At 44.9% G+C, this 24,585-nt stretch overlaps 1 non-coding gene and 1 pseudogene across 1 annotated transcript; one reads left to right on the forward strand and one right to left on the reverse strand.

The window, feature by feature from the left end:
- Positions 1-2,132: 2,132 nt before the first annotated feature.
- Positions 2,133-6,415, forward strand: LOC139254831 (probable G-protein coupled receptor 139; annotated as a pseudogene).
- A 2,480-nt stretch (positions 6,416-8,895) lies between these two features.
- On the reverse strand, positions 8,896-8,973 carry trnan-auu (transfer RNA asparagine (anticodon AUU)). The gene has a single exon. It is a non-coding gene; the product is annotated as a tRNA-Asn (tRNA).
- Between the last annotated feature and the right edge of the window lie 15,612 nt (positions 8,974-24,585).

A 24,585-nucleotide genomic window follows, 5' to 3' on the forward strand; every position in this document is an offset into this window, starting at 1 on the left:
AAACAAGCAGAGACGGAAAGGCGAAGGTAGGTCGTTTAGGATAAGAAGCAGGTAAAGCTGGGTGTAATCAGTCAGAGGACGGAGAGTGTGGCCGTTCAGGATAAGGAGCAGGTAAAGCCGGGTGTAATCAGTCAGAGGACGGAGAGTGTGGCCGTTCAGGATAAGGAGCAGGTAAAGCCAGGTGTAATCAGTCAGAGGACTGAGAGTGTGGCCGTTCAGGATAAGGAGCAGGTAAAGCAGAGTGTAATCAGTCAGAGGACGGAGAGTGTGGCCGTTCAGGATAAGGAGCGGGTAAAGCAGAGTGTAATCAGTCAGAGGACGCAGAGTGTGGCCGTTCAGGATAAGGAGCAGGTAAAGCAGAGTGTAATCAGTCAGAGGACGAAGAGTGTGGCCGTTCAGGATAAGGATCAGGTAAAGCAGGGTGTAATCAGTCAGAGGACGGAGAGTGTGGCCGTTCAGGATAAGTAGCAGGTAAAGCCAGGCGTAATCAGTCAGAGGATGGAGAGAGTGTCTGTTCAGGATAAGGAGCAGGTAAAGCAGGGTGTAATCAATCAGAGGACGGAGATTGTGGCCGTTCAGGATAAGGAGCAGGTAAAGCAGGGTGTAATCAGTCAGAGGACGGAGAGTGTGGCCGATCAGGATAAGGAGCAGGTAAAGCAGAGTGTAATCAGTCAGAGGTTGGAGAGAGTGGCAGGTTTCTGAATCTGCAGCTGCACAATATCCCCAGCTATCTAGTTTTTGCCTCTCCCAGCAGATCACATGGCTCTGGTTGGGGTGGAGTGTGGAATGTTTCAGTATAAGGGGTGTCGCAGTTGTGTGGGTCAGACTGGTTGGGCTGGGTACTCATCACCTTTCCACCATTGTTCATTGTTCATAGGTTTATATGTAACCTTTAGGGCTGCTGACTGAGAGCCGTGCGGCTCTTTGTCGGCCGGCGCGGACACGATGGACCGAAATGGCCTCCTTCTGCGCTGTAAATTTCTATGTTTCTATGTCAGTAATTCACCGATGGTGAGTCACGCTTATGGTGCTGATGTCCGTCCAAATTTATAAAACCCTAACATTTCGCGGAGCAATTGTGGTGTACAAGTACTTGATGTGCTGTTCTTCAATCTCTCTCCATGTTCATTGAAAAGTAATATTAACTTTTCGTTTTAATTTATAGAGGGATCACCAACACACGATCTCCATGAGTCTGTACTTAATTGTGACCAGCAATTGTTACAATTTTGTCTACACCACATCACTGACTCATTTATTTCATAAGTTATTTATTTATTTATTTAATTATTTCATTTGTTTTTTCTTTGTTACTGCATAATATATGCGGGGAGTGAAGAGTTATGGGGAGCGGGCAGGGAAGTGGAGCTGAGCCCATGATCAGATCAGTCATGATCTTATTGAATGGTGGAGCAGGCTCGAGGGGCCACATAACCTATTCCTGCTCCGATTCTTGTGTTCTTATTCTCTTATACACATTCTGGCCGGTGTCATCAATCGGAATTGACGTTTCCGGTGGCTGATTTATTTTATTAAACAGGGAACACAGAGCAAATGATAAGCCTATGTTTTCTAAATTCTTAAAACAATCACAACATATGGCGGATGCTAGAAGTCTGAAATAAAGGAAACATTATGGTGGAACAGTCAGCAGGTCAGGGAGCATATGTTGAACTTGACAGCAGGATACAGGGAATACGATGTTATTTCAGTTCATAAGATTCCTTTGTTTAGTTGTATTCCTTACATTGTTTAACAGATGTGCCTCTCTAAAAGGGGGAACTTTATTAGAGTTGTTATTTGATAGCACTGGGATAACCCAATCTCTCCTTGGAGTTTGATTAAGAAAATGCACCTATGAAAATTCTTGTTAGGGTGTGAGATTGGTCTTTAGGTCTTTGGCTGATTGGAATTTCCGCATTTCTTGTTAAGAGTCTTATTGTGAAAGTTGTTGATGTCATCTGTTTGTTCACTGGTTGTAATTAAGCCCAGGCAGCGGGAGACACGGTTCACTGACCTAATGAATTTTCTCTGCTATAAATAAGTGAAAACCTCCGAATGTCTTAATCGTAGAACTGCTCCCAGCATCAACATCAACCTTCGAACAATCGATTCTTACCAAAAGGGAAATAATGTCTCTTGGTTACCTGATCAAACTCAAGATTCTCTGGGCGCTTAATGATGTACAAAAGATTTACTACCCGACTTGGCTGCTGTCGGTGTCCAACGTAAGTAACTACCTGGGGATGGTATTTTAGGAACTGGAGGTGAACAGCGTGATGTGAATTCCCATTCGCTGGTACCAGCTCAATGATTAGTGTGTCTTTAATGGTCATTAATAGCTCCATGTCAGGTAATATTATTAAGTTCCCAGTATTGATTCACAGCACAAAACAAGCCAAGTTGTTCGATCATTCTCATCATTAAAAGTGTGCATTTTGCTGTCAATGCTGAATCTGAGTGTCAGATGAGAAAATATTTTGTGACCTCACAAGATCGTTAATTTCTGCAGAGTATAGCAAATTATTTAATTGTATAAATCACTCTTAAAAAATAAATGAAAATGAGTAATGATCCAATCTGGTTCAGCTGACTCACTTTCTAATATTTTCGGTGGAACATTAATGTCACTGGTTCATAATCGGGATGTTAGAATTCTTAGTTTGAGTTACTTTTTATTATTATTTCACTGAACTAATTACTTTATGGCAAATAATTAATTTTAACGTGATGGTGAATATCCAATTGCCGAGCTTGGAGTCCAGCATGTCTGGAACCAATTATTGACCATTCGGAATCCAGATTGAATTTCTCTTATGGGAGGAAAAATTGAGTGCATTTTCCCATCACGTTCATGCCCACGGCGGCGCTAACAGTCAGTCTCATTGCAAGCGCTGGTTGTGAAGGCTTGATTTCTACCATTGTACAGAAGTCTCAAATGCCTTCACCAAGTGACCATAGTCCATCACAGATCAAAGAGTTGCTCTGGTTAGCCAACTGCCCCATTCAGAGCGCACCATAGATTCTCCCATTCCCATCACTGCCAGGCCTCTTGTTTCACCTCCACACATCGGGACATTAGGAAAAGTTGTATCCCTCCAAAAACAAAATCACACACGCTGTAATTCAAACCTGGAAACGTTCCAGCTTCTCCTTCTACCACTGGCACACACGTAAATCATTTAAAACTGCTTTTGGAATGCTGGCCTTTATCGCAAGAGAGTGGGTATACAAAGGGATCGATGTGAGGTTGCAGCGCTATAGAGTTCTGCTGAGACCCCATCTGGATGCTGCATTCAATTCTAGGCACCGCACCTGAGGAAAAAATTGATTGGTCTTCAACAGGGTGAAGCACATCGTCACGAGAATGGCACTGGCACTGAATGCTTTAAATTGGAGGGAAGCTTTCAGTGATGGAGGTTGTATTTTACTGAATATAAAAGATTAAGGGGTTATCTAATTAGGGAGTTTAAGATGATTAAAGCATTTGATAGGTTAGGTAGAGAGTTACCATTTCCTCTGGTGGAAGAGTCCAGGAAAAAGTGGACACAGCATTACATTTTCAGCGAGACCGTTCGGGGATAATTTCAGTAAGTATTTTTAACACAACAGGTAGTGGAAGTAGAATGATAGACATATAGAATAGTAAAATGCAGTAGGAGTCCATTCGGCCCATCCAGCCTGAGCCGTCCCTGATGAAGATAGTTCTGCACCACCTCTCTTCGCCCATGTCCCTGTAACTTTTACTCCTTCAAGTATTGATCCAATTCCCTTTTACAAGCTACTATTGAATCTGTATATTCCACCCTATCAGGCAGTGCATTCCAAATCCTAGCCACACGTTCCACAGACAAGGTTTTCATCATGTCGCCTCTGGCTTTTTCACCAATCAACTTTAATCTATGCCCTTTGGTTATCAAACCACCAGCCAATGGAAAGAGTTATGTTTAATTACTTTACCTAAACTCTTCATGATTTTAACCAACTCGATCAAAGCCTTCTCTGTTCTAAGGAGTTCAACACCAGCGCCTCCAGTCTATCCATGGAACAGTTATCCTCCATGTCTGGAACCAATCAAGTAACTCTCTTCTGTATCCTATTCAAAGCCTTCACATTTTTCCTAATAGAAGGTGTCCAGACTTGTACACTATTCTAGCGTTGGCCGAACAATTCTTTTAAATATGTTTCGTAAAAAGTTTTCGCCGTTGTATTATATGCCTCTATTGATAAAACCCAGAGTTACATATACTTTATTAACCTGTTTTGTTACTTTTTTTTGCCACTTTCAATGATTTCTGGAAGAACACCCCCCAGACTCTCTGTTCTTTCACCCCCTTTTCAATTGTACCATTTAGCTCGCATTGTCTCTTTTCATTCTACCAACCAAACTATATCACTTCACACGTTCCTGCACTGATTTCATCCGCCGTATGTCTGCCGATTCCACCCACTTGTCTCTGTCCTATTGAAGACGATTAATATCTTCCCTATTATTTACTACTCTTTGAAATTGCGTGTAATGTGCACATTTTTAAATGTTGCCCACTGCCCACAAGTCCAACTCATTAATGTATATCAAAAACACAGTGGTCCGAGAACTGAACCTTGGGAACCCCCGCGGTATACCACACTCCAGTTCGAGAAACAGCCATTCACCATAACTCTCTGTTTTCTATCCCTTAACCAATTGTGTATCCATGCTAATACTGCCTCTTTTAGGCCATGGTTGTTAATTTTACTAACAAGGCATTTATGTGGTTTGAATGTCCACATCGACAACATCAACTGCACTAGCCTCAAAAAATCTGTTTTGTTATGTTATCTCAAAACTGAATCAGTACAGTCAAACAACTGACGCTTCTTTCTTTATTATCCAGGGTTCTAAACGCTTCTCAAAACTTCCCCACGACTGACGTTAAACTGACGAGCCTGTAATTGCCAGGCTTGTCCTGCTCCCCTTTTTCGAACAAGGATACAGCATTTTCAATCCAACAGTCCTCTGCCACCACCCCTACAGCTAAGGAGAATTGGAGACTGTCGCCAGTACCTGTGTAATTTTCCACTTACTTTCCTCAGCAAACGAGGCTTCATCCCATCTACACCGGGTGAATTTTCCACTTTATGTACATTCAGTCTTTCTCGTACCTCCAATTGATCTATTTAAAAAAATCTCATACAGTGTGCCGATAACCTCCTTGTTTACCATAGTTTTGGCAAAGTCATCTAACTTGGTATAAACCGGTGGAAATCTGGAACTATCTCTCACAAAAAGCTTCATTAGCCGATTCATTACTGCTGACTCTGATTACAAACTTATATCCAGGATGCTGGTAAAAAAATTAGAATCCATCACTGGATGCAAAGACACGCTGCTCATTTCTTGGTGAATTTCAAATGATTGCGAAGGGGCTTTAGACAGATCGTCTGCAAGCTACTCTATTACTTCATTGGAAACTCATCAAACTTCTGTTATTACTCACTGTTTGTGAATAATGTCCATATTTTTCTCTTGCTCACAGTTAATGTGGTGTCGATTGCGATCCTGTCTCGGGGAAAGTGCGGTCTCTCCGAATGTGTCACTCACTACCTGGTGGCAATGGCAACGGCGGATCTACTGGTCGTGATCATCGATCTGATACTGAGGCAGATTCCTATTGTTTATCGGGATCAATTTCTTTTTCTGTTGAACGTTAGAATATGTAATATTCATGCTATCCTGCTTTATGCAGCCACAGATTGTTCTGTCTGGTTCACGGTCACTTTCACCTTCGATCGATTTGTGGCCATTTGCTGCCAGAAGCTGAAATTGAAATATTGCACGGAGCAAACAGCGACTGTGGTTCTAGGAACAGTGACAGTGCTGAACTGTCTGAGGAACATTTTCTGGTATTTTCTGTATACAAGTAAATATTGGCTGTCCAACAGTCCATGGTTTTGCCGGGTGTTATCAAGTGTATCTCGTTCACTAGTCTGGACAATCGTTGAATTAATGCATTACATTTTAACACCTTTTATTCCATTTATTTTGATTCTACTGTTCAATGCTTTAACGGTCAGACACATTTTAGTGTCCAGCAGAGCCCGCAGTAGACTCCGGGGTCGGAGCAGTGGCGAGAGCCCCAGTGACCCAGAGGTGGAGAACCGAAGGAAATCGATGATTGTACTGTTTGTTATATCGGGGAATTTCATACTGTTATGGGTGTTGTTCATGGTCTGTTCTATAATGAGACGATTGGATTACTTGGGATACCCTGTTTCTCTGCCCACATTTGTACCGGAAATTGGCTTCATGCTCCAGCTCCTGAGTTGCTGCACGAACACTTTTATTTACGCAGTGACCCAGAGGAAATTCAGAGAGGAGTTGAGGAATGGAGTGAAGTATCCCCTTACAATGGTGGTAAAGTTAATTCGATGAGAACACCTCACGCTTTCCAGTACTATATCAAAAGTGCAGAGGAGATCTAAAACAGGGAATCAAAGCAGCAAATAAATTATATAGGTTGAGATTAGCAGCTAACAGAAGAGGGAACCAAAAGTCTTATTTAAACATCAAAATAAGATGCGTACATTCAAATGGATAGTTTGAGCAATTATGCAGCAAAAGAGAATCTCCTTGTGGAAGGAGAAGGCCGGGATGAGTTGCTAAATGTGTACTTTGCATCAGTCATCACCAGAGAAGGGGCGGCTTCCAACGCAGCAGTAAAGGAGGAGGCTGAGCGATATTTACAAGGATAAACATAGATAAAGAGGATGTTGAACATTCACCGGTCCGAATGGAGTGCAATCTAAGTACCTGAAAGATGTAAGGGTTGAAATGGGGGAGACTCAGGCCGCAGTCCTCTAATCGCCTTTGGATAGGGAGGGGTTGGCAGAGGACTGGAAAATTGCAAATGTTACCCACCTGTCCTGTGCACATGCACTGCATCCGGAAAATGATCTATCTAACGCAGCATTGAATATATTCAGAGACTCAGCGTCCACAGGCCTGTGGGGCAGAGAATTCCACAGATTCATAACCCTCTGAGTGCAGAAATTCTTCCTCATCTCTGTCTTAAATGGTCGACCCCTTAACCTGAGACTGTGCCCCCTGGTTCTAAACACTCCAGCCCGGGGGAAACAACTTCTCAGCATCTACCCTGTCAATCCCCTTCAGAATATTGTGTGTTTCAATGAGATCACTTCTCATTCTTCTAAACTCCAGAGAGTATCGGCCCATTCTACACAATCTCTCAACTTAAGACAGTCCTCTCATCCCAGGAATCAATCTGGTGAACTTCTGTTGTACAACCTCCCAGGCACGTATATCCTTCCTTAAATAAGGAGACCAAAACTGTGTGCAGTACTCCAGGTGTGGCCTCACCAGGGCCCTGTACAATTGTAGCAAGACTTCCTTACTCTTGTACTGTGGGCTATATATTAGGTCCTATGGGGTGAGTGCCCTGTTTTTTTCCTGATTCGACGGTTGTATAAAAAGATATTAAAATTTGACAGTTGCTCGGCAAACATATTTGTATTTCCTTCAGTGTACTCCTTACTCTTCAAGGGCTAGATTTTCCCCAAGCGGTTTTGTCGGCGCACTGACCTCAAGCGCACTGACTTTGCGCGCTGGAAATGGCGCAGGGAAAAACTCGCCAGATCCTGGCCGCTGTGTGCAGTCCCCGGAGTCCTGGTGTCGATGGTGAAGTGGGGGGCGGAGCCAAATGCCTGCGCCGAAAACACTGCCGGCACCTTCGCGCATGCGCAGTAGGGAGAGAAAACTTGGCACTCTTTTTAGGTAAAGTCATTAAACTCCCCAATTACCGCATCTGCAATTTTAAGGACAAGGTCTGAAAGCGCTTTGCAGTCAGAAAATTGCAGGAAACCCCTGTGGTTAATGACAGGGCTTTTGATGGTTGATTTCTGTACACATCTTGTGTTATGTATTTAACCCTTGACAACCTGTACACACCACCACCAGAGGACCTATTGTCGGAGTCCCAAGGGATCCCAGTATCGCTTGGGAGCACGGTATGTAAGCAGGCCACCCATGAGGTACCTGCACTCTGGTGTCTTACTAAAGGAGCTAAGGTCACACTTACTCATTATTCACAATACTAAGTGTCATCCTTTATTATGAGTGTATCAATTGGCGACGAGACAATGAAGAACCATGCAAAAATGCAAGGAACAGTTGGTATCATGGAGAAGTTCTCAGAAATGGACGATTGCGAAGCCTTTGTGGAGATACTCGACCAATACTTTGTGGCCAATGAGCTGGAAGGGCACGTGAATGCAGCCAAAAGAAGGGCGATCCTCCTTACCATCTGTGGGGCAGCAACCTATGGCCTCATGAAGAATCTTCTAGCTCTGGTGACACCAACAACTAAATCCTATGAAGAATTGTGTACACTGGTCTGTGAGCACCTAAATCCTAAAGAAAGCGATCTGATGGCGAGGTATCGGTTCTACACGTGCCAACGGTCGGAGGGCCAGGAAGTGGCGAGCTATGTCGCCGAATTAAGGCGCCTCGCAGGACATTGCGAATTTGAGGGATTCCTAGAACAAATGCTGAGAGACATTTTCGTGCTTGGCATTGGCCATGAGATAATTCTTCGCAAACTGTTGACTCTCAGAATCTGAGCAAAGCCATAATGATAGGTCAGACAATTTCCATCAGTACCTTTAAACCCAAAAACGTAATTTATTTCTCATGGACTGGATGGATAACCATGGTCCATGTAAAAAATTGTTATCGTTTTCCATGAACTAAATGTTCATAAAAGTATTGGAGTGGAAACTCACTGGATAACAACACAGCTGGCAATGTTTGCGGAATATATTGGTGCAGCAAAAACGCACAATGACAACCTGGAACTGTGCGGCTCCGAATCCTCGGGGAAAAACAGTTAAAGGCTTCGTTCCTGGGTGGGCTTGAACCACCAACTTTTAGGTTAATAGCCTAATGCGCTAACCCATTGCGCCACAGATATTAACATAAATGTAAATTGCAAGACATCCCAAACCAGGGTGTCAGTCAGTTAAAGCTTCAGATTGCTCCGACCGGGATGGAACTTATCCACTCTCAGTTGTACTTTTCCCAAATAAAGGTTGGGACATTCATTGTGGATGCGTGGAAGCAGTCTGGTCTCGCACACTGCAGACACTTCCATGTCACCACCAACCAGCTCTGCCGCAGCCGGTGTGATCTACCTTCCAGCCTTCCGGTGCCTTGTCTGTGACAAAGTATACTGATTGTCCCGAAGCCAGTCGTCGGTTTTAATTACTTTTCAGCTCCTGACTGCAGATATTCCTGTGATTAAACCTGAACAAAAGGATTACAGTGACAGTTGGATTCATCATTTCTTTGCTTGGTGAAATTTCAAAGATTGAAAGTGACGTACATCAACCCCAAACCTCGTTACCTACTCTCTAACCATGACACGCTGCTCCCGTGAGATGGAAGCCCAGCTGCTGTTTCAAGCTTGAATACAGGTACAAGCAGAACTCATTCAAAGAAAGTCTAAGTCCCTGAGGCACCTGATTATTTGCACCGAACTCCTTTGCAAAGAGTTGAGGTTCGTGTGGGGTGATTTGGGCACATCTTTCCCCGCACTACAACACTTCAAACATAACTCAACTGCTGTAAAGTGCTTTGGGGTGTCATGGGTTCCTGAAAGGTGTGGCAGAAATGCAAGTCCTTCTTTGCAAAAGTTTGATGTAATTTCAAAATTCGCGGCAGAATAGTGGGCTCGGCCGAGATCTCTCGCAAATTTCAATTAACAACCCAGAAACGAGAATCATACCCCTTGACCAACAAGCTAATTTTTTGACAAACCTGGAGATAAGGTGTAACTTTTATAAAAGCATTTTTTGTGTGTAGCTGTTCTTGGCAGAAGGAGCACATGAGATCGATTCAGTGACTTTGCTTTTTCGACCTGTCTTCTGAAGCGCCGCACGGTTCCACTCCGACAGTCAATGAGCTGTTGGGACGTTAGTGCATCCAGGCTGTGGGTGGCCACCCCGAGCGCAGCAGAGGGGTTTCTGCATTGGTTCTGGGTGGGGACAGTATTTCCCCTTCTCTCTTCCTCTTGTCTGTATCCCTGTGCTTTGGTTTCTCTATTTATTCCCCTGTCTCAGTTTCTAGTGTTTAAAAGGGAACAAAAGATGAAATGGATGTCACTGTGGAACAATTTCTCTCGCTCAAAGTTAGATGCACGATCGTCGTGCCATGAGGTCTCGGCAGCTAGCCGTTGATATTCAGGTCCATAAATAAATATATATTTTTATATTTAAACAAATTATCGAAGCGGTTCTCTGGTCGAGTGGTTAAGATCTCGAGCATTAAACCTCTTTCCATTCTCAATCAGTTCATCGCAGAAAAATAATTGAGGTGTGTGAGAGGATTAATGATTGCTGTAATCGCCGTTAATAACCCCACTACTATCTGTTACAGAACGAGCTTACACACTCTCCCGCTTCTCCTGCCCTTTGCCGGACAGGTGTTTGAGTTTCATTTTACAAACTGGGTGAGTTCGCTGATCGCGGGGAGACGGTAGGAGCCTCTGTGATCCCACTGTGAGGATGTGGAAGTGAACACGGTGGCTGGGTGATCCGTGACATTTCTGTAAAGGCAGCGGCGGAGAAGGATTGAGAGCTTTCAGTGTGGGACAGAAGTTGTTAAAGGTGAGCCAGCACATTCCCGATCAGCACAGAGGGAGCTCACTGGTCAGCTCCCCTCTGTTGGGGCTGCTTTGCCAGAGGTTTCCCTAGTGTAGTAGTTGTCACGTTTTCTCTATACGTGTAAGGTCCCTGGTTCGATCCCAATTGGGAGCATTATGTTTAAACTTGCTGTGGATGAACAATCAGAGCCGAGTTTCGTCTCCGAGCAAATGCTGCCTGACCTGCTGAGATTTCCAGCATTTGCTGTATTTATTGATTAAAGTATCAACTCTCCCTCAGTGAGCGTTTCTTTCATTGTGCAAAATAAGGGGATGGGTTAATTAATGATGCTATCCCGTGAAAGCAACACAAAAGTTCAACAAATAAACATATGGTGACTGGCAGGTGAGCGCTGCTTCTGACACCCGGTGGGAATGGGCGGGGATTTTAAAGCCCCTTTTATTGCAGAACCTTCATTTTGACGAACATCTCAGACTCAGTGTTTCGGCCTCATGGTGCAGCGGTGGTGTGTCTGCCTCTTGATCAGAAAGTTGCATGTTTAAATCATGTTGAGGTACCTGTCCTTTTGGGTAATACCAGAATTAATATATTCTTTGCTGTTTCGCAATAACCAGACCCTTGCTCCAAGGTCTGTCTCACTGTTTCCCCGGTGTCAGGCAGAGATACGCCTGCTGTCCTCATTTACTTCATGTGACAGGACACAAAAGTTCAAAATCAAACTGCAGGTGACCACACATAATATTGAGCAGTCAGGATGGCCGAGCGGTCTAAGTTGCTGCATTCAGGTTGCAGTCTGCTTTGAAAGCGTGTGTTCCGTAGTGTAGTGGTCATCACATTCGCTTAACATGCAAAAGGTTCCCGTTTAAAACCAGCTGAAAACGTGCTCAATTAAATATGAGAAGCATTGAATAATGTGCATTTCTGGTTCAGTATTTACAAAGCACAATGTCTCCCAGTCCTGCTATATTTGTTGAAAACTCAATACAGTTCGGTACACATTCAAACTCTGCAGTTTCCAGCCCTGACGATGCAGAAAGCCTCTCTCAAAGCTGCACATTCCGGCTGCTTTCAGTTGAGTTGTGAGAGATTATTGACAGATCCTGCAGCTGTGAAAAGGAATGATGTGTGAGAGGGGTCATCAAACGAGGCCATGTGGGTTGAATTAAAGAACAAAAAAGGGGTGATCACACTACTGGGAGTGCACTATAGACCCCCGGGCAGTTAGAAGGAGATAGAAGAACAAATATATGGGCAGATTGTTGAGAAGTGCAAAACCTACAGAGCTGTAATAGTGGAGGATTTTAACTACCCGAATATTGACTGGGAAAATGATAGTGTGAATGGTACAGATGGTGGAGAATTCCTAAAATGCATTCAGGAGAACTTCTTTATCCCATATGTAACAAGCCCATCAAGGAAGGGGCGGTTCTGGACTGGGTCTTGTGATTGAAGAGAGGCAGGTAGAAGGGGTATCAGTGGGAGAGCATTTTGGTGCGAGTGATCATACTCAGTAAGGTTTAGAGTAGTTATGGAAAAGGACAAAGGGGACCAGGAATAAAAGTTCTCAATTGGGGTAAAGCCAATTTTGCTGAGCTGAGATGGAATTTCGCCAAAGTGGACTGAGAATGGCTACTTGCTGGTAAATCAGTGTCAGAGCAGTGGGAGGCATTCAAGGAGGAGATCCTGAGGGGACAGAGCAAGTATGTTCCCTTAAAACAAAGGTGGGACTAACAAATCTAGAGCTCCCGGGATGTCAGGGGACATGCAGGGAAAGTTAACGAAAAAAAGGGAAGCTTATGACAGATACCAATAACTCAATACTGCAGAAACTCCAGAGGTGCAAAGGTGCAATTAAAAAATATATCAGGAAAGCAAAGAGAGAGCATGAGAGAATGTTGGCAATTAAATCTGGGAAAACCCAAAGATGTTTTACAAATACATTAAGAGCACGATGATAAAAGATAAAGAGTGGGGCCTATTAGAGTCCATAAAGGGAATCTGTACGCAGAGGTGGAAGACTTGGGTAGGATTCTTTATGAATACTTTGCATCTGATTTCACAAAAGAGAGGGGCGATGTGGACTTTGCAATGAGGGTGGAGAAGTGTGAAATATTCGATGAAATAACCATAGTGAGAAAGGAAGTATTGGTGGCTTAGTAGCGAACAAAGTGGATAAATCCCCAGGCCCGGAAGAAATGTATCCCAGGCTTATAAGAGCAGCAAAAGAGGACATAGCAGAGGCTCTGACCACCATTGTCCAATCCTCACTGGCTACAGGTGCGGGGCCAGAGGATTGGAGCACTGCTAATGGTGTACCTTTGTTTAAAAATGGAGAAAGGGATTGAGTAAATACAGGCTGGCCAGCCGAACCTTTTACAATTATTTGTAAAAATCCTGAGGGACAGGATAAATCTTCATTTGGAAAGACATGGATTAATCAAGGATAGTCAACATGAATTTGTCAAGGGAAGGTTGTGTCTGACTAAGTTGATTGCATTTTTCGAGGAGGTAACCAGGAGGGTTGATGAGGGCAGTGGTATGATATAATGTATATGCACTTTAGCAAAACCTTTGATAATGTCGCACTTGGCAGACTGGTTACGAATGTAAAAGCCCATGGGATTCAAGGGCAATGTGGCAAGTTGGGTCCAAAATTTGTTCAGAGGCAGGAAACAAATCGTAATGGTTGATGGGTGATTTTGTGATCCAGTGGAGTTCCGCAGGTCTCAGTGCTGGGTCCCTTGCTTTTTGTGGTATACATCAATGACTTGGACTTCAATGTTGAGGGTATGAGTAAGAAGTTTGCAGATGACACTAAAACAGGCTGAGTGGTTGATAATGAAGAAGAAAGTGGCGGACTACAGGAAGATATCAATGGATGTCTCAAGGCGCTTTGCAGCCAATGAAGTACTTTTTGAAGTGCGGTCACTCTTGTAGTGTGGGAGACACAATCGCCAATTTGCACACGGCAGGCTCCTATAGGCAGCAGTGTGATGATGCCCAGATCATCTGCCTCTGTGATGTTGATTGAGGGATAAATATTGATCAGGACACGAATCCTGGCCACATTGATCCTCCCACCACTTCACACTGTTCTCCGAGGGACCAGCGCGATGATACTAAAACAACAAGCGAAGTTGGTAAGCTATCCATGCAGTCCATCGGAATCCAGCCACACCACCTTATACCACGGGTAACATCTCTCCATGGATTCTGGAATCTGGATCAACAAACCATAATCCCATCTTATAAGGAATTCCGGGAGGTGCTTCAAGCTTTATTCCATATATGTGAACAGTTTTAAGGTATTTAAACAAATGTCGACATTTTTGAAATGGGCATCTGGGTGACGTCATCAAAACCCTGGTCGTCATTTTGGAGAGTGAGCAGGAACATCGGCAGGGCCCAGGTAGAGAGGAGTGGGAAGGTCGGGGCGGATGAGCGGTGAGTGTTTGTGGCGAGCTGCGGTGAAATTTATGGTGGAGGAGCGGCGACAGATCGTGGAGGAGGTGCGACAGATGAGGGGACGGGGCCCAGAAGAGCCGAGGGCCCAGGGGCAGCACGGGCCCAGCCCACACTGCGAATATTTGTGTGCGCTAGTTCCATGCAGCAGAGCTGTTCTCCTGTCGTCTTGGTTAACCCTTGCCACTGGACCAAGACGTCGCTCTGTCAAGCCCGTGTGGTGGCTGATGTGCTACAGTCACCTCACGTTAAAAAAATCCACACAAAGGCATCTTCCACCCACTCAATTGGATTCAGGACTGGAACATCGGGTCCTTCATCGAAACACCTGTGAACTCATGGAAGCAAATCGTCCTCGATCGAGGGACCGCCTATGATGATGATGATCAATGTACTGGTCAGGTGGGCAGAACTGTGGCAAATGGAATTCAATCCAGATAAGTGTGAGGTAATACATTTGGGGAGGTTTAACAAGGCAAGGGAATACACATTAAATGGTACGACACTGAAAAGTGTAGAGGAATAAAGGGACCTTGGAGTGCAGATCCGCAGATCCCTGAAGGTAGCAGGCCAGGTAGTTAATGTGGTTAAGAAGGCATATGGATACTTGCCTATATTAGTCAAGGCATGGAATACAAGAGCAAGGAGGTTATGCTTGAACTGTACAAAACACTGGCTACACCACAGCTGGAGTACTGCGTGCAGTTCTGGTCACCACATCACTGGAAAGGGTGCAGAGGAGATTTACTAGAATGTTGCCTGGTCTGGAGAATTTTGGCTATGAGGATAGTTTGGAGATGCTGAATCTGTTTTCTTTGCAACAGAGGCTTCTGAGCGGAGACCTGATTGAGGTGTATAAAATTGAGGGGCCGAGATAGAATGGATCGGAAGGTCCTGTTTCCCTTGGCAGAGGGGTCAACAACCAAAGGGCATAGAATTAAAGTAATTGGGGGAGGTTTAGAGGAGATATGAGGGGACATTTCATCACCCAGAGGGTGGTGGACGTCTGGAAATCACTGCCTGAAAGGGTGGTAGAGGGAGGGACCCTCACCACATTTAAAAGATACGTGGATGTGCACTTAAAGTGCCGCAGCCGACAGAGCTCTGGACCGAGAGCTGGAAAGTGTGATCAGGCTGGATAGCTCTTGGTCGGCCGGCGCGGACACGATGGGCCGAAATGGCCTCACTCTGTGCTGAAACTTTCTGATTCTATGATTCTATTAATATAGATATATATACATATATAATATATACCATTATCGTCATTTTTCCTTGGTGGTCGAGTGGTTAAGATCCCGAGCACTAACCCTCTTTCTATTCTCTATCAGTTTATCACATGAAAATAATTGAGGTCTGTGAGAGGATGAATAATTGCATACCTCGGGAGCCTATTATCAGCGAGGGAAGGCATCGACGACGAGGTTCAACACTGCCTCCAGTGCGCCAGTGCAGCCATCGGCCGCCTGAGGAAGAGACTGTTCGAAGACCAGGCCCTCAAATCTGCCACTAAGCTCATGGTCTACAGGGCTGTAGTGATACCCGTCCTCCTGTATGGCTCAGAGACATGGACCTTATACAGTGGGCACCTCAAGTCGCTGGAGAAATACCACCAATGATGTTTCTGCAAAATCTTGCAAATCTCCTCGGAGGACAGATGCACCAAAGTTAGCATCCTCGATCAGCCCAACATCCCCAGCATCGAAACACTGACCACACTTGACCAGCTCCGTTGGACGGGCCACATTGTTCGCATGCCTGACACAAGACTCCAAAAGCAAGCGCTCTACTCGGAACTCCTGCACGGCAAGCGAGCCCCAGGTGAGCAGAGGAACCATTTCAAGGACCCTCAAAGCCACTTCATAAAATGCAACATCCCCAACAACACCTGGGAGTCCCTGGATAAAGACCACCCTCAGTGGAGGAAGAGCATCTGGAGGGTGCTGAGCACCTCGAGTCTCATCGCCGAGAGCTTGCAGAACACATGCACAGGCAGCGGAAGGAGCGTGTGGCAAACCAGTCCCACCCACCCTTTCCTTCAACCACGGTCTGTCCCATCTGTGACAGAGACTGTAATTCCTGTATTGGACGGTTCAGTCACCTGAGAACTCACTTTTTGAGTGGAAGCAAGTCTTCCTCGATTTCGAGGGACTGCCTATGATGATGATGAATTGCTGTAATCACCGTTAATAACCCCGTTACTTCCTGTTACACACTGAGTTTACAGACTCTCTGGCTTCTCCTGCCCTTTGCGGGACACTTGTTCCGGGTGTAAATTTACAAACTGGGTGAGTTCGCTGATCGCGGGGAGAAGGCAGGAGTCTCTGTGGCCCAATGTGAGGATGTGGAAGTGAACATGGTGGGTGGTAATTACGTGACATTTCTGTAAAGGGCAGCGGAGGAGAAGGATTGAGAGCTTTCAGTGAGGGACAGAAGTTGTTTAAGGTGAGCCAACACATTCCTTATCCTCCTCTCTTCTTCTGAGGCAGTCCCCCGGAGTCGAGGATGACTTGCTTCCACATCAGCATCGGTCCCGATCAGCACCGAGGCAGCTCACTGTTCAGCTCCCCTCTGTTGTGTTCCTTGTAACAGAGGTTTCTGTAGTGTAGTGGTTATCATGTTTACTTTACATGTGAAAATTTCCTGGTTCTATCCCGGGCGGGAACATTATGTTTAAACTTGCTGTGGATGAACAATCGGAGGCGAGTTTCGTCTCCTGGCAAAAAAGCAGATGCTGCCTGTGCGGTACCAGAACTGAACACAGTACCCCAAGTGAGGTCGAACCAGGGCTTTGTGTAGCTGCACACAATATCTGTCCCCTTGTGTTCCAGTTATACGAACAAAAGAAATAGGAGCAGGAGTCGGCCACACCGTCCCTCGACCCTGCTCCGCCATTTAATAAGATCATGGCTGATCTGATCATTGACTCAGCTCCACTTCCCCGCCCGCCCCCATAACCCCTTATCCCCTCATCGTTTAAGAAATTATCGATTTCTGTCTTAAATATATTCACTGTCCCAGCTTCCACAGCTCTCTGAGGCAGCGAATTCCACAGATTTACAACCCTCTGAGGGAAGAAATTTCTCCCCATCTCAGTTTTAAATGGGCGGCCCCTTATTCTAAGATCGAGTTCCAGTCTCCCCCACCAGTGGAAATATCCTCTCTGCATCCACCTTGTCAAGCCCCCTCATAATCTTATACATTTGGATAAGATCACCACCCATTCTTCTGAATTCCAATGAGTAGAGGCCCAATCTAAACAACCTTTCCTCAGAAGTCAACCCCCTCAACTCCGGAATCGACCAGTGAACCTTCTCTGAACTGCCTCCAGAGCAAGTATATCCTTTCGTAAATAAGGAAAACAAAACTGCACGCAGTATTCCAGGTGTTGCCTCACCAATACCCTGTATAACTGTAGCAAGATTTCCCTGCTTTTATACTCCATCCCCTTTGCAATAAAGGCCAAGATTCCATTTGCCTTCCTGATCACTTGCTGGTGATCGAGTTCGCGAGATATGAAGGCCAGCTTAACATTAGTTTTATTTGATTATTTTCTGTACCTGTCCATGACATTTACATAAAACCATGTTGACTCTGTCAAATCATGTTATAATTTTCAAAGTGCCCTGACACCACTTCCTTAACAATGGATTACAGCATTTTCCCGATGACTGATGTCAGACTAACTGTCCTGTAATTCCCCGTTTTCTCTCTTCCTCCTTTCTTGAATAGCGATGTTACATTTTCTACCTTCCGATCCGCTGGGACTGTTGTAGAATCTGGATATCGTGGTGCAACGGTTACGGGTCTAACTCCCGATCAGGAGGCTGCGTGTTCAAATCAGTTAATTTAGCTGTTGTTCTTCCAGAATTGATATTGTGTTTGCTGTTTCACAATAACCAGACCCTTGCTCTAAAACCTGTCTCACTGTTTCCCCAGGGACACGTTCATGTTACAATGAACATTCTGAATCAGATGCCTGATGTACAGTGTGTAAAATGGGATATGGTTTAACAGTTAACATGCAAAGCACAGAACCAATTATTCAATTATCGACTCTCCCTCATTTAGCATTACTTTCACTGTGCAAAAGAAGCTGATCGGTTAATTCATGAAATTTGCCCGAGAAAGCGGCATAAAATTTAACAATAATGATTCACCCAACATGGGGCTCAAACCCACAACTCTGAGAATAAGAGCCTCATGCTGTATCTACTGAGCTAGCCAGGATTATGTAAATCCCATGTCCCTGTCGGTGATTGCAGCCAGGCGCCTGTTGGTTCCGTCCCATTTCCCAGTCTTTCCCAATCCTGTCTGTCTCTCTGGCTCTGTTCAATCTGTGTGTGGCCTCCTCCAGTTTGATGTTGAACAAATACCTGTGTTTGTGTATTCATTAAAAACAGAAAATTCTGGAAACACTCAGCAGGTCGGGCAGTATCTGTAGAGGTGGGGAAGTGGGAATAATCGATGGGTTTGTTTGTGGCTTTGATCTGTTGCTGGGAAGTGAGGCAGCGCTGCAGGATGCTTTTTTTCGAGGTGTAAGCAGAGGTTTCTGTCGTGTAACGGTTATCACCTTCGCTGCACATGTGAAATATCCTCGGTTTGAGCAGGGACAGAAACATTATTTTGGAGAATATTGTTCTGTGGAATACATTTTAAAAAGTCGCCCCAGGTTTCTTGTATCATGAGCGATGGGCATTTTAACTCACTCTCCTAAAATACAGTGTGTGTAAAATCAGATAGGGGATAAAACTTCATCAATGATTAAAGTTCCTAAACTCAGTAAAGTTCAGTTATTGAAGTTTCCATCGATGCATTGCATAAACATAATTGAGGTGTGTGAGAGGATTAATAATGGGCTTTAATCGTTAATGAGCCAATTACTTTATGTTAAATACCCAGGTTACACACTCTCTTGCTTCTGAAAGAGTTGAGACGCATGTGGGGTGATTGGAGCACATCTTTCCCCACATTACAAGGCTCCATTGGTACTTCATTGACTTTAAATCACTTGGGGATATCCTGAGTTGTTGAAAGGCCACGTAAAAATCCAGTCATTCTTTGCAAAAGTTCTAACCGCAAGTTCAAACTTCGCCGGCAAATGGAGGCTCACCCAGAATTTGTTCTGACACCACGACAACGTCCTTAAAAGTGGGATTCAGCAGTTCAGCTGCTCGCTTAACATTTCCGTCTGACCTGGTGCTGCAAGTGGAGATGTGTCCGCAGTGTAGCGTTTAACACGTTCGCCTCACACACGGGAAAGCTCACCGGGTGGAAATATTTTGTTGGAACTTGCTCCTCATGCATGTTCAGGGTAGAGATTGTTCTCCAGTGAAAGGACATAAGATCATAAGAACGTAAGAATTAGGAACAGGAGTCGGCCATTCGGCCCATTTTAAAGTTTTCAAAATGATTCCACGCCGGGACCTTTGGTGTGTTTGGGGAACATGATAACCACGACACTACAGACACACGGTGGTAGATGTTGTCTTCGGAACATAACCAGAGCTCTAACCAACACAGTTGGTCGATACTTCAGGAGCTTGTTTTACGAGAATAGAATGATGGTGCTATATTTAGGAAGGCTGTGAGAGTGGCAGGAATTGATCTCGTGTTTCCCAGACTTTATACACAGGAACATAGGAACAGGAGGAGGCCATTTGGCAGCGAGTGGCTAAGATCCGGAATGCGCTGCCTGAAAGGGTGGCGGAGGCAGAATTAATCTTATCTTTCAAAATGGATTTGGATAAGTATCTGAAGGAAAAATATCTCAGGGGTACTGGTAAAGGCCGGAGGAGTGGGGCTAGCTGAGAGTCGGCACGGGCTCGACAGGCCGAACGGACTACTTCCGTGCTGTAACCGTTCCATGATTCTATATTATGTTTAAACTTGCTGTGGATGAACAATCGGAGGCGAGCTGAGTCTCCTGGTAAAAACGCTGATGCTGTCTGACCAGCTGAGATTTCCAGCAATTCTGTTTTTATTTGTTATTTATGGATTGAATCGGTACATCTAGAGCTTTCTGATTCAGAAGATTCGGGGGGCACGGAAATTTGGGAGTTTAACGACTTTGAAAGGAACATTTTTGACTTGTGCAGCTTCGGTCAGAGAAATGTTTGTCATGATTTTTTTCACAGAAAGGGATTCAGAATTACACCTTCTGGCTTAACACTTCTCTCTGGGCCGGAAGTTAAACAGGGGTTTCTGTAGTGTAGTGGTTATCATGTTAGTCTCTCACACACAAAAGGTCCCCAGTTCAAGCTCGGGCAGAAATATCATTTTAGAATCTATTTGCTGTGAAATAAATTGAACATCAGTACCCCAGGTTCCTTGTCTTATGAGCAATGAACATTTTAAACTAATCTGAAATTATTCCAGTTCAGTTTTTAAAATATCGACTGTAAGTCTGCAAAACAATCCGGGTGGGAATATTGGCCCAAAAATTCCGGTTGGAGGCTTCCCGCGGATAATTACCTTCCGACTAGAGATGTTTTACGAACCTACCTGGTGGTCCAGGAGGCATGGATTCCGCTGGGGAGGCCTTCTCTTTCCGCGCTGCGAAGCACACTCCCGTCCGGAGGGATCCCACGTGTGACTGCTCAGCCAATCAGGTACGTATTCCACAGCTTTCCCATTAATAGCAATGGGACTCGCGTACCTCCGAGTTCTCAGTGCTATTTATCAGAACAAAAAACACACACACACTGAGAAATAATAAAAAACAGACCTCACATAATTAAAATTAATTGAAATTAAAGTTAATAAACGCATGAGAAAAAAACAAGATTGTTCCAATTTTTTTAAAGCTTTGTAATTTGTGTTAAAAATAAACTTACCTTAGTTGGCAGAGTTTTTCACAATACATTGTGTTTATTTTATTTTATTGTGGTTATGAGTGTTTTTAAACACTTGTGCCTGTAAAATTACGCTATGCGCTTGCTTTTTCAGCTGCAAGGTTTTTGAGGATATTTGCTGGGCAAGATATGCGTAAATCCCGCAATCCGTAGAAACTTTGTACGGGCCCAGGACGTTGGAATTTCCCTAAATTTACTGCGGATGAAGAATCGGAGGCAAGTTTAGTCTCCTGGCAAATGATGCCTGACCTGCTGAGATTTCCAGCATTTTCTGTTTTTATTTGCTATTTATTCTCCTGGCAAAAGGGCTCCCTTATTCTTTAATTGCTCTGTATTTCACTTCAATAAATAGATAACTTTCAGTGAGAGAAAACGGATCCACCGGGGACCTTTCGTGTGTGAGGCCAACGTGATATCCGCGACACTGCAGCCCATCAAAGGGCGAGAAACCACTGAATATAAAGGATGAGCTCACAAATATCAGGGGCAGTGCAGTCTGGTCAACGTCAAACCCTCCTTTCTTATTCAGCAGAGGCATGAACGGGAATCAGACGCCACAAAGTTTAATTCAAGACACAAATACAAGTAACACTTCTAAATCTTTTCACTGCAAAATTCTTTCACTTTATTTCAAATCGTACTATGTTGAATTTGAAAATGAGCACCGTGGGATTTTATTTTCACCACTGATTTCCTGCATTGTTTCATATTGCAACATTAAGTTGTGAAAATACTGGCAAAACTGAGCCCCGGATTATTTTACATCGGGGTCACATTGCTTTTGGATAATTCCAGAATTAATATTTTCTTTGCTGTTCAGCAACAACCAGACCCTTGCTCCAAGGTCTGTCTCATTGTTTCCCCGGTGTCAGGCAGAGATACGCCTGCTGCCCTCATTTATTTCATGTGACAGGACACAAAAGTTCAAAATCAACCTGCAGATGGCCACATACAGCATGACATAGTCAGGATGGCCGAGCGGTCTCAGGTGCTGTGTTCAGGTTGTAGTTTTTCTCTGGAAGTGTGGGTTCGAATCCCATTTCTTCATTATCGTCATTAAGCAAAACCCATTTGCTTGGCACCACGACCAACTCCTTCAAAGTAGGATTCAGCAGTTCAGCTGCTCGCTTAACATTTCCGTCTGACCGGGTGCTGAAAGTGGAGATGTTTCCGCAGTGCAGCGGTGAACACGTTCGCCTCACACGCGAAAGCTCACCGGGTGGGAATATTGAATATTTTCTGGAGCTTTCTCCTCATACATGCTCAGGGGCGAGTTTGTTCTCCTGTGAAAAGTCATAAGATCATAAACATGTAAAGATCAGGAGCAGGTAAAAATACATCTCCTCACCCCACATCCCCCGCCCCGGATTTTTCCTTTTACCAATTATCTTATGTCTTTTTCCTCTGGTTATCGACACTCCTGCCCGTGGAAGCAGTTTCCCCATAATTCTGAAAACCTCTATTAAATATCCCCTTAACTGTGATTACTGGGGTTCAATGTGGGGAAGGGTCAGTTCATCCACTTTGCACCGAAGAATGATCGACCAGTGCATGATCTAAAAACATGATTTCAGAGAAGATTTTTTCTGTGAAATAGCCGGTCCTGTTAATTTTAACAAAAGTTGCACCGGGTTCCTGAAGTCATAAGTGATACGCCCTTACTGTACAGTATAAATGCACACGAGGTCCATGCTTGAGAGAAGGTCAATCTGTGACCTGTCCCTTATTCCTTTGCATTCAAGTGATGAAAGTGAGTGGAGCTTCCCCTTTTATACCTGAAGGTCCAGGTTAGCAGTGTCTCCCACAAGTTCACCACCTAGTGGTCATTGTCCTCACAATGTACAACTTGTCAGTTTATACATGGGTGACAATGCTGGTTGAACACATGACATCACCTCCTACCCCAAAGTCTTTTTGGGATCACAAGTTGAGTCTTTCTGGTGGTTTACGCTCTCTTGTAGAGCGCCTAATTTGGGGCTCCGGTTGTTGGGCGCTGGCCTGTGTGTCTGCTGTTTGCAGTGCCTCAGGCCTATCCGGACTGCCCACAGTGACTGGGCTCTCCTCCCTTCGGTTCCGGTGTTCGGTCACCTGTGCTGGAATGAATTCTATATCGTGTTCTTCCTCTGCTTCTTCTATGGGGTTGCTGTACCTCCTTTTTGTTTGATCCACGTGTTTGCGGCAGATTTGTCCATTGGTAAGTTTAACAACCAGAATCCTATTGCCCTCTTTGACAATCACAGTGCCTGCGAGCCATTTAGGCCCTGCAGTGTAGTTGTGGACAACAACAGGGTCGTTTACACCAATATATCGTGCCCTCGCATTCCTGTCATGGTAGTTATATTGTGATTGGCGCCTGCTCTCAACAATTTCTTTCATGGTGGGGTGTATAAGGGATAACGGGTTTTGAGCGTCCTTATCATTAGCAGCCCTACGGGTGGAACTCCTGTGAGCGAGTGTGGTCGGATCTATTAGCCAACAGGAGGCGTGATAATTGGCTTTGTAGGGAACCCCCTTGGATTCTGAGCATCCCCTGTTTGATTATCTGCACTTTTCGTTCTGCCTGGCCTTTTGAGGCTGGCTGGAACGGTGCCTTTCTGACATGGTTAATTCCATTGCCTGCCATGAAGTCCTGGACCATTGTCGCTGACCAAGATGTCTGGTAGACCGTGGGCGGCGAACATTGCCCGTAGACTGTCTACCGTGGCAGAGGATGTGCTTGAATTTACAATGTCACACTCGATCCATTTGGAGTGGGCGTCTACTTCAACCAAAAACATTTTTCCGATGAAAGGACCTGTGTAGTCATCATGGATGCGTGACCAAGGCTTGGCGGGCCATGGCCAGGGGCTAAGGGGGGCTTCCCTGGGCGCATTGCCCAGCTGGGCACACGTGTTGCACCTGCGAAAACAAAGTTCCAGATCTGCATCTATCCCTGTCCACCAAACGTGTGACCTGGCAATTGCCTTCATCATGACAATGCCCGGATGCTCATTGTGGAGTTCTCTGATGAACACCTCTCTGCCCATCTGGGGCATGACTACGCGGTTTCCCCACAGTAGGCAATCGGCCTGAATCGAGAGTTCATCCCTGCCCCTTTGAAATGGTTTAAATTCCTCAGGGCATGCCCTGTACGTTGCTGCCCAGTCCCCATTCAGGACACATTTCTTGACTAGAGACAATAGCGGGTCTCTATTTGTCCAGACTTTAATCTGACGGGCTGTCACAGGTGAGACTTCGCTTCCGAAAGCTTCAACAGCCATGACCATCTCAGCAGCATGCTCGGTAGGCCCCTCAGTGGTGGCTAGTGGGAGCCTGCTGAGTGCATCGGCGCAGTTTTCAGTGCCCGGTCTGTGCCGAATTGTGAGGTCATAGGTGGCTAACGTGAGTGCCCACCTCTGTATGCGGACCGATGCGTTTGCATTTATGGCCTTGTTGTCGGCCAAAAGTGACGTTAGGGGTTTGTGATCTGTCTCCAGCTCAAATTCCCTGCCAAACAGGTATTGGTGCATTTTCTTTACCGAATATACATATGCGAGCGCCTCCTTTTCTATCATCTCGTAGACCCTTTCTGCCTGGGACAGACTTCTGGAGGCATAAGCTACCGGCTGTAACT

This window comes from Pristiophorus japonicus, unplaced genomic scaffold (assembly GCF_044704955.1).
Source record: "Pristiophorus japonicus isolate sPriJap1 unplaced genomic scaffold, sPriJap1.hap1 HAP1_SCAFFOLD_58, whole genome shotgun sequence".
Taxonomy (NCBI): Eukaryota; Metazoa; Chordata; class Chondrichthyes; family Pristiophoridae; genus Pristiophorus; species Pristiophorus japonicus.